Source organism: Giraffa tippelskirchi, chromosome 2, assembly GCF_054371585.1.
Source record: "Giraffa tippelskirchi isolate mGirTip1 chromosome 2, T2T-mGirTip1v1.2.pri, whole genome shotgun sequence".
In the NCBI taxonomy this organism is placed as follows: Eukaryota; Metazoa; Chordata; class Mammalia; order Artiodactyla; family Giraffidae; genus Giraffa; species Giraffa tippelskirchi.
Genome location: NC_137276.1, coordinates 123,961,284 through 123,987,537, shown reverse-complemented (window position 1 = coordinate 123,987,537; position 26,254 = coordinate 123,961,284). Strand labels below are relative to the sequence as shown.

At 38.6% G+C, this 26,254-nt stretch overlaps 1 long non-coding RNA gene and 2 pseudogenes across 2 annotated transcripts; 2 read left to right on the top strand and 1 right to left on the bottom strand.

Moving 5' to 3' along the window:
- Nucleotides 1-571: 571 nt before the first annotated feature.
- LOC145522919 (gamma-secretase subunit APH-1B pseudogene) lies at nt 572-1,325 on the bottom strand (annotated as a pseudogene).
- Nucleotides 1,326-1,354: 29 nt separating this feature from the next.
- On the top strand, nt 1,355-7,708 carry LOC145522876 (uncharacterized). The gene is made up of 3 exons (XR_014066207.1): nt 1,355-1,576; nt 3,527-3,635; nt 4,563-7,708. It is a non-coding gene; the product is annotated as an uncharacterized LOC145522876 (long non-coding RNA).
- A 2,764-nt stretch (nt 7,709-10,472) lies between these two features.
- Nucleotides 10,473-14,435, top strand: LOC145522871 (calmodulin-binding transcription activator 1 pseudogene; annotated as a pseudogene). The gene has a single exon (XR_014066204.1). The product of XR_014066204.1 is annotated as a calmodulin-binding transcription activator 1 pseudogene (transcript).
- Nucleotides 14,436-26,254: the final 11,819 nt, after the last annotated feature.

Below are 26,254 nucleotides of genomic sequence, written 5' to 3'. Positions count from 1 at the left end.
AGTGCAATTTTGTAGTTAGAAGCACAGCCTTTCACATTCTTAGAAATAAGAGTACTGTGAAGTGAAACAGTTCACAGAGGTGATAGCCCTTTAGCCTTTTGTGACTTCAGAACTCAGAAAGATGAAGGTTAACCAGGATTTGACACTCGGATAGTTACTTGCTCAAAGCAGACTGAGGACAAACTCAGTCAGGAGACAGCTAAACATCTCATTTTTATTTACTTACAGAATTCTCAGAAGGTTCCTACTTGGACATCAGTGGTTTTCCACCTGGATGCACATCAGCATTATCTGAGAAGCTTTAAAAAATTATCAAATACCAGATCAATTAAACCTGGAGGTGGAACCCAGAAATCAGTACGCTATGTTTTACCAGGTGATTTTAGTTTGCAGCCAGATTACATACCACTGATGTATCCCTTTCAGAAAGTTGTAGCATGAAGGCTATATCATATCTAGACAGCTTTGCTTTTTCCAAATTTCACCAGGGAAAGGGATTTACAGAAAAAGACACAGTTGTGCTTCCTCTAAAGATGCAACTTACCGTTTCAAAAGTGCTGGTCCTTGGAGGTTATCTGGAGCACTGGTTGAAGAGGAGCAAGTCCTAGTCTTGGCAGAGCAGGCAGCGTTTCAGGCTTTGGCAGAAACGGAGAATGGCCAGATGCCTGTGAGTACCAGCATGATGCACCCTGACACCAGATTTAATCCACAGTGAGTATTCATGAAGCTTGGGGCTGACACCAGCAGATGGGTGAGAAGAACGACAAGAAGGGTGTACCACTTTTTCTTCTCACAGGCACTTCCAAAAACATGATGCTGTAGAACATGTGCAGCAATATGTTCACCAGTGTCATGAAAGTTGAATTTCCGAAGCACTGGGGAAGGTCTCAAAGAATGCCTACTGTGCCTGGCCCCAGAGAGTCCCAGTATTTACAGAGGAAAATGCTCCACTCATTATTTCAAAACCCAAGCCAGAAACATAAGCCAGCAGTCCATAGAGGGTGCTCTCACCTGGGTTTATCCTCTTCAAGCCCTCACTGGCTTTAAAAAAACAAAAAGTTTATGACATGCAAACTGGCACATTTCTTGCATAAGGACAGACTAACATTCCAAAGATCAGTAGACATTTCCGCACTGGTCCATCTTTGATGTCAGTAATGACCGCTGTCATGAACCAAACAAGGGAGGAAAGCAGCAGAGACACCAACTAGAAGAACTCTGCAATGAAGAGGAAGTTGATGCGCAATGGCGGTGGCCATAGCGAAGAGGTAGAACTCGAGCACAGGTGCAAAGGCAAGCGCAGCCCAGAACAAGGCCACCGTCATGGCAACCGCAGAAGCCTGCGGGCGTGCGGGGGTGGGGATGGGTGGCTCAGCTGATCTGTATTCTTAATTAAGCCATGTTAACACAGATGGTCTCAGCACTCATACCTTTTAATTGCTCTCACTCTTAAATGCTTTGGGATGTTTATGTGTCCCAGCAGTTTCCAAGGACAGGTTTCAAAAAGGATAAAAGATGCAGTTATAAAGCCTGACGATTGAAAGATGGAAGTATGGGCAGCGTTGAGATAACGAGGGTAACAAAAATAAACTTACCTTTGTACAATTTTGCTTGAGGTAAAGTTCTTGCTTCAGCCAACAGAATACTTACTCAAACACAGATTTGATCTTCCCTTCCAGAGAATCACTTGTAAAAATCACGCACTGCTTTTTCTTTTTGATGTTTTAAATTGAGGTATAGTTGATGTACGATATTAGGTAAGTTATAAGTATACACCTGGAGAAGGCAATGGCACCCCACTCCAGTACTCTCGCCTGGAAAATCCCATGGACGGAGGAGCCTGGTAGGCTGCAGTCCATGGGGTCGCTGAGAGTCGGACAGGACTCAGCGACTTCACTTTGACTTTTCACTTTCCTGCATTGGAGAAGGAAATGGCAACCCACTCCAGTGTTCTTGCCTGGAGAATCCCAGGGACGAGGGAGCCTGGTGGGCTGCTGTCTATGGAGTCGCATAGAGTTGGACATGACTGAAGCGACTTAGCAGCAGCAGCATAGGTATACACCATAGTGATTCACAATTTTGAAAGGTTATACTCCACTTATAGTTTTTATAAAATATTGACTATGCTCCCTGTGTTGTACAACTTAGCATCATAGCTTATTTACATTATTTGATACATAATAGTCTGTACCTCTCAATCCCTATGCCTATCTTGCCGCTCTTCCCTTCCCTCTCACCACTGGTAACCACTAGTTTGTTTTCTGTAACTATGAGTCTATGAATAATTGAGATTGAAGTCTCCTGTCATATTCCAGACAGTTACAGCCCATGGAAATAGACATTCCACCGATGATGGTGCACTAAATAGTGGTTTCCTTACCTACTCTTCTTTCATAATCCATGTGTTTAAACATGCTGGTGATGAGTGAAGGGATTACAATGAGGAAATGATAATGTAGTACTATGGCAAAACAGTATCCTGTTCTGGTATTAAAGTAGTTGTGGATATTTGATTAATCTATGCTCAATGCCCTGAAACATTGCCTCTAGTCTGTAGCCTAGGCTGATATCCTTGTATATACTTATTTAACATGGCTGAATGTATGGTGATTGGACATTTGCATGGCTATGCTGCTGCTGCTGCTGCTGCTAAGTCGCTTCAGTCATGTCCGACTCTGTGCGATTCCATAGATGGCAGCCCACCAGGCTCCCCAGTCCCTGGGATTCTCCAGGCAAGAACACTGGAGTGGGTTGCCATTTCCTTCTACAATGCAGGAAAGTGAAAGGTGAAAGTGAAGTTTCTCAGTTGTGTCCGACTCTTAGCGACCCCATGGACTGCAGCCTACCAGGCTCCTCCAACCATGGGATTTTTCAGGCAAGAGTACTGAAGCCATTGCCTTCTCCATTGCATGGCTATAGACTTTATCAATTAATTCAAGGTCTGGAATGAGATGGAACTGGATATAAATCCTTACCCTGAAAACCTTTTAGTTTTGTGATCTTACTTAAGTTGCTACTTAGATGCAAAGAGCCAACTCACTGAAAAAGACCCTCATGCTGAGAAAGACTGAAGGCAGGAGGAGAAAGGGAGAACAGAGGATGAGATTGTTGGATGGGATCACTGACTCAATGGACATGAGTTTGAGCAAACTCTGGAAGCCGGTATGCTGCAGTCCATGGGATTGCAAAGAGTCTGACATGACTGAACAACTGAACAACAACTTAGTTGCAGCCTTAATTTCTCATATATAGATATTAGCTTCATTTTTTTTTTTCACATAGACAATGGTGATCTTTTGTAGCCACCTGAAATAGTTATGGTAAACAATAGTAACAGTTATGTAAAACTGTTAGCCTAGTTCATAATGTGGACTCAGTAAATGTTAGACATAATTATTACTTTACTAAGTATAAAGTGTGCTTTGGTGTTCATTTGAAGATGAGAAGCACAGAAACCTAGATTCAAAGAATAGTAGAGTCCAGACGGACCACAGAGATGTTCTGATCTGGCATCTTTATTTTACAGGAGAGGAAGCTGAAGACCAAAGTGAAGTGAAGTGAAGTGAAGTGAAAGTCGCTCAGTTGTGTCCCACTCTTTGTGACCCCATGGACTTATAATCCATGGGATTCTCCAGGCAAGAATACTGGAGTGGGTACCCTTTCCCTTCTCCAGGGGATCTTCCCAACCCAGGGATCGAACCCAGGTCTCCCACATTGCAGGCAGATTCTTAAAGCGGGCAAATAATACCCAGGGTGAAAACACCAGCTAGTGGAAAAGGCAGGCATCACGTTTCCATGGCTTGCCTTGCTGCCAACATGTGCCTGTGAAGGACAACTGTGGGAGACGAGCCTCTGGGCCTCTGGTTGATAGCCACTTGTACAGTCTTTTGTTCACTGTAGATGGTTAGAACCTGGTCTAATTTGCAGCATTTTCAGAGAAGAATTGAAAGCAGTCTGACATAATTTGACTCCTGGAGCTCAGATCTTTTAGTTTATTGGGCACAGTCTCATTACTTGGCAATAACTGATGTCTTTAGAGTGTGAAGTAAATATTTAAGATTTAAATAAGCCCTATGTGAATGCTAAGCTCCTCATGTTGACAGATTCTTCCCATACTCAGCAACTATTCCAGCAGCTTCTCTTGCCAAGGAAATACCAGATATTGTTGAAAGAAAAAAACAGCTGCAAATATCAAAAAACCTGGCTTTTTAAGGGGCTTTCCAAAATAAACGGTTGAAGAACCTAGAAAGTGATTTTACAGGGATGTAAAACAATCCTTTAAGCAACTGTAACTGTTAGTCTTAAAAATTTTATTCAGCACATCCTTTTGTATGAAGTACTGTAGGTAATTTAAAGACATGTTATTTTTTTGCCTTTGAGGTACTAACAATTTAGTAGGAAAAATAGCATGTAAGTAAATTAATCAAAAGTTACATAATAAAGTGCAAATCAAATAACATTTGAAGATGAACACTGGACGGCATTGGTAGGCAGAGCCTGATGAATTACCAAATGAATGGTGCAGGAGATGTTTGTTCATTTTGCTTTCCCCCTTCTTTCAGGACTCCGCCTGATTCTGGTCTAGGATTCATCTTTCCCTTGAGTCTTGGGGTTCTGTAACTACAGGAGCTCTGCATTTCTCTAGCCCAGATGTGATCTTGTGAACCAGGTCATGCCCACCAGCCTGTCTTCTAGAGTAACTCAAGGATTGAAATTGTTGATAAAATTGTTATCCTCTTTGGCTGACAATTGCTGATCTCTGCTGAGCCATGAATCTCCAGACTTCTAGTCAATTCTCATGGGTTAGCTGGGATTAAACTCCTTTTCCTCATGGGTTCACTAGACTTTGTGTATATGGTAATGGCAGGTTGAAGGGAAAGGAGTTGCCACTTTGCATATATGTGTCAGGGAAAAGAGAAGGTGATATTTGAGTGGGACCTAGAAAAGGGGTAAGGGTAAGTAACTGAGGATTTTCAGTTTGGGGACACCCTATTATTTCTAATTCTAGATCACTATCAGAACCATTTCTGTAGTTTGTGAACTAATTAGAAAGCTGTTCACAAATCTTGAGAATTCAGTGCTTTGCTAAGTGCAAACCCAGAGCAGTAGAGTTGGAAAATATTTCAGGGCTGGTTAGGTTAAAAAATGGAAAAGATGGGGTTACAGATGTAACTATTGTAATACAGTTGAGATGAAGTTTATTTCTACTCTGAAAATCACTGTAGTGGTCTCTTCTCACTGTGTTTAAGTCTCTGTTTCTTATCTTGCTTCTATGATAATCCACATCTAAGAGAACAAATTCATTCTTTAGTTTATCAAGATTGAGTAAAATATAATCTATACTTTCTTCACTGAACAGAGTATTTGAAAAATCATATTCTCTCTCATTGAACAATTGTTGTTAATATTTGAAACCACATATGGTGCTTGTAAAGAGATCTCAGATACTACTGAAAGTAATTCCCCAAATTCACTTTACATGCAAAACTGTTGTATAGTTTGATTAAATAATGTCTGTGAAATTCTGTCTGGAGATACAAATGCTTCCTAAGCCAGGAAGAGACAAATACCAATATTCTTGACTAGAATTTGGTCCGATTTCACTCCAAAAAAAATGTGCTGAAGAACTGGGGAAAGGAAAAAGGAGAGATTAGTAAGGTCCATCTTCCCCCTTTCTCTTCTAAATGTATCATCTTATTTTTCTAAACCAAGCTCTCCCTAAATTCCAGAAGACAATAACATTTTTTCTTACGTGTGATTTTTGAGGGGAAAATAGGTGCATTTTGTGCTTCTGCTTCTGGAATTAAAATACTTCCTGCCTCGATTTTTATAGCAAACTGGTAATGCCCACATTTGAATTTCTGGCAAACCCTAGAACATAACGCTATACTTGTTTTGCATTTATTCCTCACTGGCTGGACAAATTGTTAAAACATGAGGTAAATCAAGTGGGGAGATTAAAATCAGATGGTTTTCCATAGACTATCAGTAATGAGGGTAAAACTGGCATTTTTCCATCTGCTTATTTGATTATACATTTTGTACTTATTTTTAAAGGCCAAACTAGAGGAGTTGGAAAGTGTTATTAAAGTCCACGATGGAAAACCTTTCCTAGTTATTTTCATAGTGAATTCTGAATCTTTAAAATACCATGGCCAGACTGTGTTGGGATACATGATAAAGTAGGATTTTTCTTTCCTCAAGGACTTTATTTAAAAATGTATGTGGCAGAGGCTTCTCATTTAGCATATCTAAGGGAGCTCTTTCGGAATTTTACCATTGTTTTCTTGTGTTGCCATGGGAATGTCCATTTTTATATCTTCAGAGAGATAATGTTTTTCAGTGTGGTAGAGCGGAGAGAAAGTTGGCCTTATATTTAGGAAACAATGTTTTCTACCCTGGCCTTAACTCCTTACTAGCTGTACCACTGTAGGTAAATGATTCAAGCTCTCCAAGCCTCAGGTTTTTGTTTTTTAAATGAAATTAATTTTTATTCTGAAAGGTTATTCTGAGCATTAAAAGTGATGAATGCATCAGAAGCCGTTTACTACGTAATGGTATTATTATACTAATGTGATTGTGAAAAGGCATCTTAACATGTATTTCCTGCCTGACTCCAGGCTTGTATCTCTCTTAGAGAGCTTTCAGTCTTTGTCAGCTCAGTCTCTGGATATACTGGTGATGTAAAATCAAAAAATATACTAGAGAAGGAAGTGATCTGAGATGTAAGGATAAAGGGCTGAAATAGAGAGTTGCCATTTTATTTCAAATTGCTGAGAATGTTGGAGGTGCAGATGGCAACTTGGGTGTGTCAGAAAGAGTCTGGTGGTTTGTTGAGGTGAGGCCCTAGTGCAGTGCTGTCCAGCAGAACTTTCTGCAGTTATGGAATTGTTCTCTACTTGAAATGTCAAACAACTTCACCAATAGCAACACGTGACTGTTGAGTACATGAATGTGGATCGTGTGACTGAGGAACTTCTATATCTCATTTAATTTAATTAAGTTAAATTTAAATAGCTATATATGGCTAGTGGCTACTTTACTGGACAGCACAATGCCAGAAACTCTAGGGAATATGAGAGACTGAGGAAAGAAAGGTCAGGAGAGCAGGTTTTAACAAGTATTGTCATGAATTGTGAATCAGATCCTTAATATTTCTTGAGAGATATAACCAAAAAATTGAAATTCATTTGAAAGTAGTTCTGAGAGCCAGATTATATATAAATATAGATACAGAGATGTAGATATATAGCTATGACTCACAGTGAAGGACAGGACACATGGGGCCCTGATCAATGTTATGGCTACATATGGGTAGTAATAAAAATTTCCTTTCATTAACATGATAACTGAAGATTTTTATAGATGTAAAGCTCATAAGCAAAGAGGTTATTTATATAAACTCTTTTTATTTTAAATACACAGCCATATCCATACTTCTCATCTAGAACTCAAACTGTTATATAAATAAGTCTAAATAGTTGATTTAGAAAATTAGAGCTAATTATCTATGGACTTCCTATTCTGTAGCAGGATTTGTTTTCTCAAACGATGATGACAACTGCCAGCACCTCCAGGACCCATTTTATCTCTAGGATTCCAACGGATGAGTCTTGAAAGCTCATGAACCTTCATAAATGCACAAAACTGTGTGTGTGTTTTGGGAGTGAAGAATCTATATTCATTAAAGATTTTGTATTAGATATTTATCCTTTAAATTTTTCTTCATCTTCCTGGGAAATGACAGCATTGTTCACCTCTCATTGCTTAACCTAAAAATACCAGACAAATGCAGAGCTGGAGTTGTGGACACTGGTCCCTTTATCACTGGATTGGAGCTGACAACATGGGGGGAGGGGTACAAAGGGAACACTCTGATGGGGGTGGCAGTCATAGCAAGAGTGAGTGCTGACGTCATGGAGGATGTCAGAGAGGCCCCAGGGCTGTCCTTACTAACTTGGATACTGCAGAAAGATTTTGGATGGAGTTTCTGTTTGCCTAATCCCAAAGCTAAACCCAGAAATTCTGTGAGCTACCCAATACCCACTTCAGTTCAGTTCAATTCAGTCACTTAGTCGTGTCCGACTCTTTGCGACCCCATGAATCGCAACACGCCAGGCCTCCCTGTCCATCACCAACTCCCAGAGTTTACCCAAACCCATGTCCATCGAGTTGGTGATGCCATCCAACCATCTCATCCTCTGTCGTCCCCTTCTCCTCCTGCCCCCAGTCCTTCCCAGCATTAGGGTCTTTTCCAATGAGTCAACTCTTCTCATGAGGTGGCCAAAGTATTGGAGTTTCAGCTTCAACATCAGTCCTTCCAATGAACACCCAGGACTGATCTTCTTTAGGATGGACTGGTTGGATCTCCTTGCAGTCCAAGGGACTCTCAAGAGTCTTCTCCAACACCAGAGTTCAAAAGCATCAATTCTTCGGCACTCAGCTTTGTTCACTGTCCAACTCTCACATCCATACATGACCACTGGAAAAACCATAGCCTTGACTAGACGGATCTTTGTTGGCAAAGTAGTCTCTGCTTTTAAATATGCTATCTAGGTTGGTCATAACCTTCCTTCCAAGGAGTAAGCGTCTTTTAATTTCATGGTTGCAATCACCATCAGCAGTGATTTTGGAGCCCCCAAATATTAAGTCTGACACTGTTTGCACTGTTTCCCCATCTATTTCCTATGAAGTGATGGGACCAGATGCCATAATCTTAGTTTTCTGAACGTTGAGCTTTAAGCCAACTTTTTCACTCTCCTCTTACTTAATGAATATTTCACTTAAAAACACTTAAACTTGGCAGAATAGACTTTTGTTACTTGTAACTAGACTCCAACTGATACAGATACTCAAAAGGGTCTGTAACCCTAGAATGACTAAGGGTTATCTTATAAAACTGCATTTATTATTGACCATGAGTCCATCACAAGTGATACAATGAAGACAGAATCACAAAAATCCAGAGCTGGAGAAAAGGTGTACTCTTTAAATGACAGCTACCATTTTTTCAAGAATATAAACTGCATTAAAATGTTGACAGAAAAAAAGAACAGTGGTAAGGCTTGCCTATACACCTTTGATTTGTAAAGGAGAATATCAAGATTCCAAATGATCTCCATTATGGTGAACACCTTAGTCATGAAAGAGCCTATTCTACCTAAAGGCTTAATGCCAGGAGTCTGATACATTCCTTCTGCCTAATTATGTGAATCCAATGACACTCAGCATTCTCCATCATTCACTTTCTCTCCCCAAAGTTGATCAGCAATGTTTCCAGTCAATACTATGACATCCTATCTAAAAATTCAGTGAAAGTATTCAAATATACTTTGAAGTCAAAGATCAAAATCAAAGATTTGTATATTAATCTCAGCCTACAGACTTGTAGAAATCAATGTAAATATATAGATTAACTCTTGGAAATTGATATGAAATAAGTGGATTATGAAAGTACAATTTTCCTCTGCATATTTTAACGGGAGTTCAGTTAAAAAGAAGATTGTGCTAGAATTTTAATGATGCTGGACAGTTTTATCTTGGGACTAAAAGTCTGATATACAATCCCTTCTTTACAAACAGAATAATGGGGTTTTATTAAAGCAAATATATTCTTCCATCACTTGCTCTATGTTTATACAATGTCACTGAATAGTCAACATATACATCAGGGAAGGAATAATGAGCATTCCTTTCTTTTCACATAATGAAAGTTCTAAATTGCTACATACTTTTTATTTAATTATGAATAAATCCAGAGATGTGTGCTATATTTATAATTAAATCCATTCTGCATTCATGTTCTCATACATATTATAAACTAAAGTCTCTTAATATTCTCATTATTTCCCAGAATAGTAAAGAAGAACCCCATGAAACTTGGAAAATGATTTTTCTGTCTTTAAAAATTTGTTGTGAAAGTTTGAAAATGTGCAAATAAGTAGAGTCAATGGTCCTATGCACCCTTGTATTGACTACACAGCTTTTGTGATTGCCAACAGTCAGCTATATTTGTTTCATCTCTTTTCCCCATCCTGGCCACCTTACCCTGTCTTTTCTTCTTTTTGGCTGGAGTAGTTTATAATAAATATGAAATATGATGTCATTTTACTTCTCAATAGTTTAATATTAATTTGCAAAAATTTTGGATATTTTCTAATATTGCCACAATGCAATTTTATGCTTAAAATTAATAAGTAATTCCCTAATATTATTTAATACCCACTCCATATTCAACTTTCACTTATTTTCTTCAAAATGTCTTTTTATAGTTTGTTTAAATTAGGATCTAAACAAGACCATTCACATGTGGTTCACATGTTGTTTATGGTTATTATTTATTTTAAGCCTCCTTCCCCCCATCTCCCCAACATTCATCTTATTTTTTTCAGGCCATCAGCATACTGAAGAAATATGACTCACTTCCTGGATTTGACTGTTGTTTCTTTGTAGTGAAGTTTAACTTCTTTTTCTTATTCTGTAGACTTAAATTTAGATCTAAAGTCAGATTCCAATTTTTTTTGGACCAAAACACTTCTTAAGTGGCATGTGTACTTTATTTGCCCATAATGTGCCACTTTTATGATATTAAGATTAATTCATGACTTTCAGGTGATGACGCTCTGATCTTTTCAGCATATCCTTTAATAATTTTGGCATCTATTGATGACCATTCTCTGAATCAAATTTTTGTACTGGACTTATAAAATGTGATTCTATTCCTTTTGTAGTTGTTAGCTAGGATTCTTCTTTACAGAAAACTTCCCCTCATTCATTAATGCTTTGTTGTTATTCTGCTAGTTCATTTCAAAAAGGCAGGATAAATGCCTGATTATTTTTAATGATCACTCTTCAGAGGTAAAAGCTGGAGTCAGAAGTTGATTCTGTGATGCATCACCAATCTCCCTGCAGGACCGAGACACTCACTACCCCAGCTGTGCGGCAGTTTGGATGCTGCCAGCTCACAGTTGAACACTTCTTAGTAATGTCCTCAGCAGAGTTCTTGTCTTACTCACGGCCTTGCTGGGGACAGCCAGACTCAATGACTGGTCACTGGTTTGGGGAGTGGGCAATGTCTTGACCTATTCTCCCTAAATTATGACAAATCTAAAAGACCATCCCAGCTCCCACACAAAATACCTAAACACAAGGATAAACTAAACTTTTTATCATGTTAAAGAAGAGTTATGGTGATTCCAACAAATGGCTTACTTGAAATTTCCTATAGTACTAATCACACAACAGCATGTTTGCTTATAATGCATTATACTCTGTTGTATTGATTTGGTAATAACAAGTGCGTGAGCAAAATCATAATTAAACTGGAAGGAAATTGATCTGTAGTACATAATTGATAAGATAAAGTAATAAGAAAATAATCTTACATATAAAAGAGTGTATAATGGTGCATGTACAAAAGAATCACTCCTTTCAACACTGTTTATTTGTATTTCTTTATCATAAATATGAATATTGTTTATTATGTTATATTTGGTTTAGTGCAGCACTCTCTTGATAATAATATGGCATTCTATTAGATGGAATTCTCTATTTACAAGCATATCTACATTTTTAATAATAAATGTAAAATTAATGTTAGGAAGGATGTGAATTTGAGTCTTCATAGACAAGTTAACATTATTGACAATGTCATTTTAATTCCAAGAGCCCCCTACTTTTTTGTCCTTCCATTATAATTGGCAATAATATAGGGCAATTGTTTCTAAAGTCCTTCATAGACCAGTTTCATCCACCCATCCAACTGTACCAATTTTTACCATGGTGAGAGGTATGACAAAACAAGAAACAGACAAAAATAGGTGGAACTTCTGCTTCAATCAGAGCAGTTCCACTTTTTACTTGTCTTATATACCAGCATTTCACTCAAGCTTTCATTTTAGAAAATGTTCCTGTGCTAACATCATTGTGAAAACTATTAATAAAGGGTATAGGCACTACAAGACATATTTAAATAAATAAAACATACCATTGATTGACTCAGAAAATATTGACGGTTTAAAAGATTTTCTATCTTTCTACCTTCCACAATGCAAAAGTGTATGTATATCTCATGTTTGCTGGAACTCTGTTGAATTTCACCTTGAGCTTTATTAGAAAATTAATAGTCCTTTTTTCTCTGGTCAAAGTGGTTCTGTGAATATGGTGCAGTGCAATCATACTCAATTGTATATTAAAGGAAAATCAGTATTTTCATAAAAATACCCCAATAAACTATGATATTTTAGTACAATTAATGTTAAAGTATTTTAGTACAATTGATATTAAAGTACAATTAAAGAATTTTATATAGAATGAAATGACAGAATATACTGGACTGGAAAACATAGCAAACTCTGTCCCTATTATCATTAGCTCAGATTTTCTGATGGATGTAGAGGACCTGATCTGTTTCCTATTTAGCTTTAATTTGCCACTTTTACCTTTTCTTAAAAAAAACTTTTTCATGTAAATTTCTCATCCAAAACCCTAGGACTGAATCTTGATTTGTCTAAATGAGGATGAGCACTCGGGACACACCTAATGACTTTTATTGGTACATGCAGTTCAGGTTTGCCCAGTTCAACAGAATGCGTATCTTATGTTTTCCAACTAGGGGAGATGTTTTCTTTGCCTCCAGTAGAATGTAATGAAGGAAGCCCCTGGCTTCAGTTCCTGCTCCCTGCCAGCCATGAAAACAAAGTACACCAGCCTCCAAGGGAAGGGAAAACCAAGTCTAGCAGAACAGAAAAATGGAAAGAGCTTATACCTTTGTTAGCATCACCAGACTGCTGAATCGATCTCTAGACTTGCCTTATGCAACATAACAAATTTTCTTATTGTTTAATGTAGCCTTAATTGAGGTTCCTGTTATTTTCAGCAAAAACCTCCCACAGCAAGTCCCCTCAAAACCCCACCAAACAAACAAAATAGCATTACGGGTATAAATATAGAAGGCAGTTCATTATACTTGTTAAAATCCTAGATTTTACACTGGAATTCTTTTCATCCTATTTCTGAGCAAACATGTTTTCTGGGAATTCTGGGGAGACCATTGTGCTGGAATTTAGTGTTGTCAGGAAGAAGCGGAAACTGATACGGATGGGACCCTTGAGCCCCGCTTCTACCTATTCTGTCATCTTGCCTGCTTCCTTCTGTCTTTATTCCACCTGACTGTCCAGTCCCTGACGTCTGGCTTGCACCTTGCATTGTTTGCTCTCATTAACATTGGTCCCATCAGTGAGCACACAACTCTATTGCATGTCAAGGTTTTTCATGTTTTAATTTATGTTGATGACTCAGGGGTTTTAAGATATGAATTGGTTCTCTGTTATCAATAAGACTGGGGGCAATTTTAGATAATGCAGTAGGAAATAAAGCAATAGGTAGGTACATTTGCTGTACCTTAAGTAATATCAACAGTGGGGAAAACAATAAGGACCACTGAAGGGAAGAATAAGATAATAAGGTGTACCTGTGGAGCTGAGAAATAGCTTCCTTTCCAGACAATTTATTCTTGTTCAGACTAGTATAGTTTAAAAATACATACAATTTTTCTTAAGAAAATCTACTAAGAAAATGCGTGGGCATGAAATCACACTGCCTGCTTCCTAGTGCATTGTTTGGCCATATCCTCTGCCCTGGAAGGAAGTACCACCAGCCCATTCCTCACCTGTTTTGCTTCCTTTACATGTGCCCCCTGTGTACCTTCGGCCATTCTCATGACTTCAGAGCCTTTATTCAATGACATTCTCTATTGACTAGCATTTCTATATCATTATTAGTGAAATGTATAATTAATGTTAGGAAGCAGGAGCAAAATCACAATTAAGATGGAATTCATGACTTCAAATCTTAGCTTTAGCCAAGACGTTTCCCCAGCTCAAGATGTATTTACTCAACTGTTCATAAGACACTGCTCCAGGCGGCGGGGTGGCTGGGCCGGCGGCGGCGGCGGTACGAGGCGCGCGCTCGGGGTCCCGGTCGCGAGGAGGAGGAGGATGTGGCGCGCGGAGGGGAAATGGCTGCCGAAAACAAGCCGGAAGAGCGTTTCCCAAAGTGTATTCTGCGCAACTAGCACCTACTGTGTTCTCAACACCTTGCCACCTCTAGAAGATGATCATGGGAACAGCAATAGTAGTCACGTAAAACTCTTTTTACCGAAAAAGCTGCTTGAATGTCTGCCAAAATGTTCAAGTTTACCCAAAGAGAGGCACCGATGGAACACTGAGAGATCATGATGCAGCCGTCCTTTTGGATTTCTTTTTAATAATGTGTGACCCTTCACCTTTGATCCCCTGACCTCCATTACCTTGGTAACCATTTCACTTTTTAATTTAATTTCATTTTTTGATTTTGGTGTACAAGCTGTAACATTTCATCTCTCAGAGTGTAACACGCTGATTTCCTCAAATAGAGATACTCCTTTGAGCGATAAACTTGCAAAATGCTGTCTTCGTTTTCTGTATTAAAATTCATTTCAGTTAAAAAAAAAAAAAAGAAACAAAAAAGACACTGCTCCAGAATTCCTGCAAGCAATTCATTTTTGTCATGTCCCAAACAGAGCTTACTATTTTTTTTCCAGAAACCAGCTCTTTCATTCCTTCCCCAAGCAAGCATCTACTGAATATTTAATATATTCCAGGCTTTGTCTTAAGAGCACCAGCCCTCCAGAGGTACAGAATAGTGAGGAAAATAATACACAAAATGATAACTATAATGTTATTGGTAATGCGAAGCTAGTTACAGGATGGGGATGTGTGATCTTGGTCACTTTGCATGACCTCTCTGTGTCTCAGTTTATCTATAAAAGGGAGCCAATAGAACCTTCTCAGAGATTGAATGTGAGGATTAATTCAATCACTGTATATGAAGGGCACAGACCACACTAAGCATTCAGTAAGTACTAGCTATTGTGATTATTATTATTAGTTACATCATACAGAAACTGCAAACTAAGCCTTAAGCATAATGCTTAATGGTGAAATATTAGTTATTCTACCATCATTATTATTTAATATTTTCTGGGAGTACTTGCAAATGCAATTAAATAGGTAGAAGATGAAATATATAAATGAGAAGGAAAGAAGCGAATGACAATTATTTGTAGATGATTTGACTACTGTCTTTTTCAGCTCAGGCTGTCATAACAAACTACCATAGATGGGGTGCCTTAAGCAACAGAAATTAATTTTCTGATGGTTCTGGAGGTTGAAAGTAAGAGATCAGGGTTCTAGTGTGGTGAAGTTCTGGTGAGAACTTGCAGATGGCCTGGCTGGTAGATGGCCACTTTCTTGCTGTGTCCTCACATGGCTGAGAGACTAAGGAATCTCTGCAGTATCTCTTCCTATAAGGACACTAATCTCATCACGAGATTAGTCACGACCTCATGTAAACCTTATTACCTCCCAAAGGGCCCACCTCCAGATATCATCACATTGGTAGTAAGGGTTTCAACATGTGAATCTGAGGGGAATACAATTCAGTCCATAACTATTACATATAGAGAAATTCCAAATAATCAGATGATCAAATAATAGAAGCAATAGGTAAGAAATTTCTAAGGTAACTGACTACAATATTAAATGCAAAAGGCAATAGTTGTACAACATATAAAACCCCCAAAACTTAGTGGAAGGATTACATTTATAATAATAACCAGCAATATAAAATATCTGTAAATAAACCTTATCAAAATTTGTAAAATCTATGTTAAAAATAAGTTGCTTCTGAGAGCCTAAGACAATCCGACCATATGTAATGATATATACTTTGTTCTTAGAAAGAAAGATATTATTGTAAAAATACCAATACTGCGTAAACTATAAGTTTAATATGGCCCCAATAAAAATATAACATCTTGATCTTTGGTCTAACTTAAAGTTCATATGGAAAAAAAAATGTAAAGTAGCCAGGAAAATTAGAAAATGTAACATAAAGCAGGACTAGTTATACCAGACATTAAAATGTGCTTATTTTGTTTAATAGATATTTGATATTATTTACTGTGTGCCATATATGTATTAAGTGGCATATATATATTTAATATTATCATGTAATAATCCTTCGAAGAGGGAGTTATTACTTTCCTCATTTTATAGATAAGAAAACAGGCACAGAGAGGTCAGGTAATTTGCTCAAGATCTCAGTTCAATTCAGTGCAGTTGCTCAGTCGTGTCCGACTCTTTGTGACCCCACGAACCATAGCACACCAGGCCTCCCTGTCCATCACCAACTCCCAGAGTCCACCCAAACCCATGTCCATCAAGTTGATGATGCCATCCAACCATCTCATCCTCTGTCATCCCCTTCTCCTCCTGCCCTCAATCTTTACCAGCATCAGGGTCTTTTCCAATGAGTCAGCCCTTCACATCAGGTGGCCAGAGTATTGGAGTTTCAGCTTCAACATCAGTCCTTCCAATGAACACCCAGGACTGATCTCCTTTAGGATGGACTGGTTGGATCTCCTTGCAGTCCAAGGGACTCTCAAGAGTCTTCTCCAACACCGAAGTTCAAAAGCATCAATTCTTCAGCACTCAGCTTTCTTTATACTCCAACTCTCACATCCATACATGACTACTGGAAAAACCATAGCCTTGACTAGACTGACCTTTGTTGGCAAAGTAATGTCTCTGCTTTTTAATATGCTGTCTAGGTTGGTCATAACTTTCCTTCCAAGGAGTAAGCGTCTTTTAATTTCATGGCTGCAATTACCATCTGCAGTGATTTTGGAGCCCAGAAAAATAAAGTCAGCCACTGTTTCCACTGTTACCCCATCTATTTCCCATGAAGTGATGGGACTGGATGCCATGATCTTAGTTTTCTGAATGTTGAGCTTTAAGCCAACTCTTCCACTCTCCTCTTTCACTTTCATCAAGAGGCTCTTTAGTTCTTCTTCACTTTCTGCCATAAGGGTGGTGTCATCTGCATATCTGAGGTTATTGATATTTCTCCTGGCAATCTTGATTCCAGCTTGTGCTTCCTCCAGCCCAGCGTTTCTCATGATGCGCTCTACATATAAGTTAAATAAGCATGGTGACAATATACAGCCTTAATGTACTCCTTTTCCTATTTGGAACCAGTCTGTTGTTCCATGTCCAGTTCTAACTGTTGCTTCCTGACTTGCATACAGGTTTCTCAAGAGGCAGGTCAGGTGGTCTGGTATGCCCATCTCTTTCAGAATTTTCCACAGTTTATTGTGATCCACACAGTCAAAGGCTTTGGCATAGTCAATAAAGCAGAGGTAGATGTTTTTCTGGAACTCTCTTGCTTTTTCGATGATCCAGCAGATATTGGCAATTTGATCTCTGGTTCCTCTGCCTTTTCTAAAACTAGCTTGAACATCTGGAAGTTCATGGTTCACCTATTGCTGAAGCCTGGCTTGGAGAATTTTGAGCATTACTTTACTAGCATGTGAGATGAGTGCAATTGTGCAGTAGTTTGAGCATTCTTTGGCATTGCCTTCCTTTCAAGATCTCACAGCTTGTAAATTGAAAGAACCAGTCTTCACACCCAGGTAATCTGGCTCCAGATTCTATGCTCTTAACCTGGGCACTGTGCTACAATAAGTAAAAATTTTGGTATGAACTCAAGAATGAACATAGAAATAGAGGAAATGAAACTGTGAAGAAACACATATGTATACATACGAAAATTTAGTCTATAACGAAGTACACATTTTAAGCAAGGGGAAGTGATAGATTATCCAATAAATTGTGTTAAGAAAAGTAGAAAAAAGTAAAGGTGGATCTTTGCTAATTTTTTCCACCAAATTCCATGTGGGTCAAAAATTAACAGTAAAAATAAATTGAAACCATCATAATAAATACAATAAGAAAATACATAAAATTGTTTTAAAAATCTTTCAGTGATAAGCCTTTCTAAACAGTGAACACAATTCAGAAATCATAAAAGAAAAACTGGATAACTTCCATTACATGAAACTAAACACTGATTTTCTAAGAGCATTTCTCTTATGTAGGAACTTCAGCATTGTCATGTGGTACAAGCATTTTCCAACTTTGCCTTCTCTCTTTATCACAGTCAAGACAAGGTAAGTAGGGAGCTTTAGTTTTTGTTTCTTATTTGTGATATGTTAAGTCAAGGCTATGGTTTTTCCAGTGGTCATGTATGCATGTGAGAGTTGGACTATAAAGAAAGCCGAGCACCGAAGAATTGATGCTTTTGAACTGTGGTGTTGGAGAAGACTCTTGAGAGTCCCTTGGACTGCAAGGAGATCCAACCAGTCCATCCTAAAGGAGATCAGTCCTGGGTGTTCATTGGAAGGACTGATGTTGAAGCTGAAACTCCAATACTTTGGCCACCTGATGTGAAGAGCTGACTCATTGGAAAAGACCCTGATGCTGGGAAGGATTGGGGGCAGGAGGAGAAGGGGACAACAGAGGATGAGATGGTTGGATGGCATCACTGACTCAATGGACATGAGTTTGGGTAAACTCCGGGAGTTGGTGATGGACAGGGAGGTCTGGTGTGCTGCAGTCCATAGGGTCACAAAGAGTCACACACAACTGAGCGACTGAACTGAACTGAAGTGAAGCGACATGTATCTAATACATATACAAATCATGCTTTATATATTTGTAGAGATGTGTTGTCTCTTAATCAGTTAAGAAAAAGTATTTAATGGTGTGTTGGGTTGAAGAGACGATATCAAAGCTGTTTTGTATCTGAGGTAAAATAGAGCCATGAATACGGTATTAAGTCTATGGTTCCAATTAGATATAGCAATGAATATTTCAGGTTCAGAAAAGGTGGAAGTAAGTTTTCAAGAAAACTTCAAATTTATACCAACCAAACTCAGAAATGCTGAAAATTAAAATATAATATAGTTCATAGTTCAGTCGCTCAGTCGTGTCCGACTCTTTGCGACCCCATGAATCGCAGCACGCCAGGCCTCCCTGTCCATCACTAGCTCCCGGAGTTTACCCAAACCATGTCCATTGATTCGGTGATGCCATCCAACCATCTCACCCTTTGTCATCCTCTTCTCCTCCTGCACCCAATCCTTCCCAGCATTAGAGTCTTTTCCAGTGAGTCAACTCTTCGCATGAGGTGGCCAAAGTATTGGGAGTTTCAGCTTCAACATCAGTCCTTCCAATGAACACCCAGGACTGATCTCCTTTAGGATGGACTGGGAGATGACAAATATTCAGCTGTTTAAAAGTTTTGCTTTTACATGTTTTATTTAATTTATATATCTATATCAATCTCTCTATATATGTATTATTTCTTCATTCTATTTACAATCAATATTTGGGTATGTAATTCTGTTTATTGCTCATATATACACCTGAAGGAAACTAAATTTATCATTCCATTAAAATCTCAAATAGTACTGATTTTTCTTTAGTTAAATCTGAAATTACTTAAATAAAATGAGAATATGTAAGGTTAACCAAGGAATTACTATCAAAATATAATGAAAACATGCTCTTTAATAGATAAGTTAGTTGCTTAAGCTAATGACCAGAAATGTATACACTTTTTTTGCCCACATTTTTTCAGTTTTATATTAGAATGTGATGTATTGCAACACTTCTACAGACTATGGAGACTGCTTTCAAAATTGATGAACCAAGATTAAAACTAAGGATCACCCAGAGTTTAGCTCAGGATCCTGTTTAATTGATTTTTGTCAAATTGAATATATTTTTGATTCTCTTCTGTTGCTGCCTTAAGCAAAAATAATGAGAGAAAAAAGTTTTTGGAAATAAGAAATAGGTCAAATAGTTTTAGGCATTAGCTTTGTATACTTGTGGCTATCTCTGTAGGTATTTTCTGGAAATGAAAAGTACCATTATTTCGATAAAACTCCAACTTCAAACACATTAATCTTATTATATAAGGGTCAAGTTACAAAAAATCATTGTGGATTAATACAGGTGTATAATAGGTAGATATCCTTCATCTAGAACTCTGTGTGTGTATGTTTGCACACTCATGTGCATACATGAGCCTGTATGTTTATGTGGTAGCATCTGGTGAGGGGAGATGTGTGGATAAAGTACAGCTTAGGGTCCATGGAGAATTGGAGGCATAAAATATTTTTGTTTCTATGTGACTGAATAATTCATAGTAATCAAAATAATTCATAACCAGAGGTACCACTGACATTTTCTGAAGTGATCGAATTTAACATTTGGGTAAATTTACCTCCACTCTCTTGATCTCTGATTTAGACATTGTGCAGAATAGTTTAAGTCAGACCTGGATTTTCATCCCAGCTCCACTGGTTCCTGCTGAATGATTCTAGGAAAGTTTTATTACCCTTTTGTGTCTCCTTTTCTCATTTGTAAAATGTCAATAATAATAGCACATATTACATGGAATGGTTGGCAGAATTGAATGAAATAATATACTTTAGATGCTAAGCAGAATGTCATTCATCAATGTAAACAATTACTGTAATTTAGTCTTAAATGCCAAAAATGGAAGGGACTTTTACAGTGCACTGGTCTAACCCCTTGGTTCTAAAGAGTAAAAGTCTTAGTTACTGAGGTACTAAGTTCTATTTCAAAGGTTTTACACCATTCAGAGTAGAATTCAAACTTGGGCAACTGACTCCTAGAAGTGACTATATCTTCTATATACAAAAATTATTATATAAATGAATAAATAAGAAAGTTAATGTTTTAAATAAATTTTACAGATAATAGCTAATACAGATTATACAGATAATACAGATAATAGTTTGGCCCCAGGTAAATAACAGGGAGGGAACACAGCCCCACCCATCAACATTGGATTAAAGATTTACTGAGCATGGCCCTACTCATCAGAAGAAGACCTAGTTTCCCCTCAGTCAGTCTCTTCCATTAGGTAGCTTCCCTAAGCCTTTTACCCTTCTCCATTAGAGGGCAGACAGACTGAAAACCACAATCACAGAAAACTAAACAGTCTGATCACATGGACCACAGCCTTGTCTAACTCAGTGAAACTATGAGCCATGCTCTATGACCACCCAAGATGAATGGGTCATGGTGGAGGGTTCTGACTAAACGTGGTCCACTGGAGAAAGGAATGGTAAATGACTTCAGCATTTTTGCCATGAGAACCCCATGAACAGTATGAAAAGGCAAAAAGATAGGACACTGAAAGATGAACAACCCAGGTCAGTAGGTGCCCAACATGCTACTGGAGATCAGTGGAGAAATAATTCCATAAAGAATGAAGAGATGGAGCCAAAGCAACAACAACACCCAGATGTAGACGTGACGGGTGATGGAAGTGAAGTCTGATGCTATAAATAACAATGCTGTATAGGAACCTTGAATGTTAGGTCCATGAATCAAGGCAAATTGAAAGTGGTCAAACAGGAGATGGCAAGAGTGAACATCAACATCTTAGGAATCAGTCAACTAAAATGGACTGGAATGGGTGAATTTAATTCAGAAGACCATTATATCTACTATGTGGGCAAGAATCCCTTAGAAGAAATGGAGTAGCCATCCTAGTCAACAAAAGAGTTTGAAATGCAGCACTTGGATGCAATCTCAAAAATGACAGAATGATTTCTGTTCATTTCCAAGGCAAACCATTCAATATCATAGTAATCCAAGTCTATGCCCCGACCAGTGATGCTGAAGAAGCTGAAGTTGAATCATTTATGAAGACCTACAAGACCTTCTAGAACTAACACCCAAAAATGATGTCCTTTTCACTATAGGGGACTGGAATGCAAAAGTAGGAAGTCAGGAAATACCTGGCGTAACAGGCAGATTTGGCCTTGGGAGTACAAAACAAAGCTGGTCAAAGGCTAATAGAGTTCTGCCAAGAGAACGCATTGGTCATAGCAAACACCCTCTTACAACAACACAAGAGAAGACTCTACACTTGGACATCATCAGATGGTCGACACTGAAATCAGATTGATTATATTCTTTGCAGCCAAAGATGGAGAAGCTCTATATAGTCAGCAAAAACAAGACTGGGAGCTGACTGTGGCTCAGATCATGAACTCCTTGTTGCTAAATTCAGACTTAAATGAAGAAAGTAGGGAAAACTACTAGGCCATTCAGGTATGACCTAAATCAAATCCCTTATGATTATACAGTGGAAGTGACAAATAGATTTAAGGGACTAGATCTGATAGACAGAGTGCCTGAAGAACTATGGATGGAGGTTTGTGACACTGAACAGAAGGCAGGGATCAAGACCATCCCCCCCCCCAAATGCACAAAGGCAAAATCGTTGTCTGAGGAGGCCTTACAAATAGCTGAGAAAAGAAGAGAAGTGAAAAGCAAAGGAGAAAAGGAAAGATATACCCATTGGAATGCAGAGTTCCAAAGAATAGCAAGGAGAGATAAGAAGGCCTTCCTCAGCGATGAATGCAAAGAAATAGAGGAAAACAATAGAATGGAAAAGACTAGAGATCTCAAGAAAATTAGAGATATCAAGGGAATATTTCATGCAAAGATGGGCACAATAAAGGACAGAAATGGTAGGGACCTAACAGAAGCAGAAGATATTAAGAAGAGGTGGCAAGAATACACAGAAAACTATACAAAAAAGATTTTCATGACTCAGATAGTCATGATGATGTGATCACTTACATAGAGTCAGACAACCTGTAATGTGAAGTAAAGTGGGCCTTAATAAGCATCAGTATGAACAAAGCTAGTGGAGGTGATGGAATTCCAGTTGAGCTATTTCAAATCCTAAAAGATGATGCTGTGAAAGTGCTGCACTCAATATGCCAGCAAATTTGGAAAACTCAGCAGTAGCCACAGGACTGGAAAAGGTCAGTTTTCATTCCAATCCCAAAGAAAGGCAATGCCACAGAATGTTCAAACTACTGTACAATCGCATAGCTAGCAAAGTAATGATAGCAAAGTAATGCTAGCAAAGTAATGCTCAAAATTCTCCAAGCCAGGCTTCGACAGTACGTGAACTGTGAACTTCCAGATGTTCAAGCTGGATTTAGAAAAGGCAGAAGAACCAGAGATCAAATTGCCAACATCTGTTGGATCAGAGAAAAAGCAAGAGAGTTCCAGAAAAAAACCTACGTCTGCTTTATTGACTTCACCAAAGCCTTTGTTTATGTGGATCACAACCAACTGTGGAAAATTCTTAATGAGATGGGAATATCAGACTACCTTACCTGCCTCCTGAGAAATCTGTATGCAGGTCAAGAAGCAACAGTTAGAACCAGACATGGAACAACGAACTGGCTGCAAAATGGGAAAGGAGTACGTCAAGACTGTATATTGTCACCCTGATTATTTAACTTCTATGCAGAGTGCATCATGAGAAACGCTGGGCTGGATGAAGCACAAGCTGGAATCAAGATTGCCGGGAGAAATATCAATAACCTCAGATATGCAGATGACATCACCCTTATGGCAGAAAGTGAAGAGGAGGTGAACAGTCTCTTGAAGAAGGTAAAAGATGAGAGTGAAAAAGCTGGCTTAAAATTCAACGTTCAAAAATGAAGATCATGGGATCTGGTCCCATCACTTCATGGCAAATAGATGGGGAAACAATGGAAACGTGACAGACTTTATTTTCTTGGCCTTCAAAATCACTGCAGAAGGTGACTGCAGCCATGAAATTAAAAGATCCTTGTGTCTTGGAAGAGAAGCTATGATAAACCTAGACAGCATACTAAAAAGCAGAGACATTACTTTGCCAGCAAAGGTCAGTCTACTCAAGGCTATGGTTTTTCCAGTAGTCATGTATGACTATAAAGAAAGCTGAGCACCAAAGAATTGATGCTTTTGAACTGTGGTGTTGGAGAAGACTCTTGAGAGTCCCTTGGACTGCAAGGAGATCCAACCAGTCCTTCCTAAAGGAAATCAGTCCTGAAGATTCATTGGAAACACTGATGTTGAAGCTCAAACTCCAATACTTTGGCCACCTAATGCAAAGAACTGACTCATTTGAAAAGACCCTGATGTTGGGAAAGATTGAAGGCAGGAGGAGAAGGGGATGACAGAGGATGAGATGGTTGGATGGCATCACTGACTCAATGGAAATGAGTTTGAGTTAACTCCGGGAGTTGGTGATGGACAGGGAGGCTTGGCGTGCCACAGTCCATGGGGTCGCAAAGAGTTGGACGTGACTGAGCGACTGAACTGAACTGATAACTCAGTTGGTAAAGAATCTGTCTGCAATGCAGGAGACCCCAGTTTGATTCCTGGGTGGGGAAGATCTGACAGAGAAGGGATAGGCTACCCATTCCAATATTCCTGAGCTTCCCTTGTGGCTCAGCTGGTAAAGAATCTGCCTGCAATGAGGGAGACCTGGGTTTGATCCCTGGGTTGGAAAAATCCCTTGGAGAAGGGAAGGCTACCCACTCCAGTGTTCTGGGCTGGAGAATTCCACGGACCGTATAGTGCATGGGGTTGCAAAGAGTTGGACACAACTGAGTAACTTTCAGTTTCACTTACAGATAATATTCAAAATAATTCTAGGTCTAATGATAATTATAGAATGTAGGGAATTAATCAAGTTTTCTCAAATGGGTGAGATTCTAAAAGCATTTTAGACTGTCATAATTATGAACAGTTTAGACGGGGCTTTGCAACACATATGATAGTTACAGTGTCTGTGTTGTGGGGGAGGAGCAGAAGGGAAGCTAATATATAATAATTTACATGAATACTACAAATTGTATGATCATTCATGAAACATGGCTGCATATATATATTATGCTCTTTATTTTACAAAAAATTTTTAAAAGAGAGCAAAAAGAAGTAAGGAGTAGGTAGTTAATTTAAATGAGCACTAAATCAGACCTCCATTACAAGTATTTGCCATTTCAAGAGCTAGAATGTTATCTAGACTTATCGTTCCTGACTTATGGCCTCAGCCATGTTTGTTTTCACTAGTGTCACTGGGATTTCATGTTAGACTTTTCTCCTTAACTGTCACTGAAGTTGAATCTAGAATGCAGCCTCTTCTAGGCAGCTGTGTAGTGGATGGGAAGCCCTCTGCTTCTAGGGAAAGGGGGGAAGTGATCATAGAAAGAACTACATTTCACAGACTACTTTAAGCATCTAATTTTAAATCCTTGGAGATGTTTACCTTTTGCTTTAATTCATTACCATAGAGATACAGAATTACTTTTCTATAGTTTAGGTTATTTTTAAAGTGTACAGTAAAACTGGATGAATGCAGGTTCAGGAAGAGGGTCTGTGGTGTTTCACCAGGGTGTTCAGTGTACGGGGAACTGTGCAGTTATTGATTATGGCAGAGACACCAGGAGAAAATGTGGAAGCCTTGTGTCTGCCTTAGCAGTCTCCCTTCTCTGAAGTTTCCCTCTCAGGGATCCTCCAATCTCAGCTGCAGAATAATTATTCCATATCATTCCACCATATCAGATATGGCTTAAGTTTTTTAATACAACATGAGTCTGTTTTAGTGCTGGACATTGTGTGAAATGTTAAGATGGGCAGCCTCAGAAGTTATATAAAGAGAAGATAATTTTGATGAATTTTATGTATAAGTTATGAAAGTTAAGATAGAGTGGTCTGTTTTCGTTCTAATAATACAGTCAAGACTGTTGAGTTCTTTTCCCTTCCAGTAGGAGATACATTTACTCCAGTGCCTCCATTCTATCCTTCTTTCAACTGACTCATGTATTTATCCCTACACTTAATCATTCATTAGCCAACATCTCTTGAAGACCTACTACCCAACTGGTCCTTGACTGAGCTCTAAGGATACTTTGGGAGACAGCCATTAACCTCATACTCATGCAAATGCAAAACCAACTATGACATGTACTACATGGGGCTAGAAAGAGAGTATATTATGGGGACATTCATTCAGGGAAGGTTTCTCTGAGGAAGTGACGTCTGAGTGAGATCTGAGAGTTGACTAGAAATTAATCAAAGTTGGGTGATCAGAGGGAAAGGAGGGAAGAGATGCAGAGTGACAAGAATGTTTTATTTTGGGAAACCTCAGCCTCTGTGTTGCTGAATGGGGAAACCACAGTGCATTCTACCCATTCTACCCACAGATGATGACTATATGCCCTGACACAGGAAAATATCCTGACTTGGCATGATCAGCTCACTCATGCATATCATTTCCTATGTGCATTGCAGTCTTTTCCTCAGGTTTCTTTCAGAAATTTTAGAACTGTCTTGAAAATTTAATATATTCTTGTTGTGTCATAATTTTGTCTCCTGTATCTGACCTCAGCTTAAAATTCTTCTTTCCAACCACTGTTAACAAGAGAGTGCAATGGAGGTTTAACTAAGCTACACAATCTAAGATTACTGGTGGTAGGCAG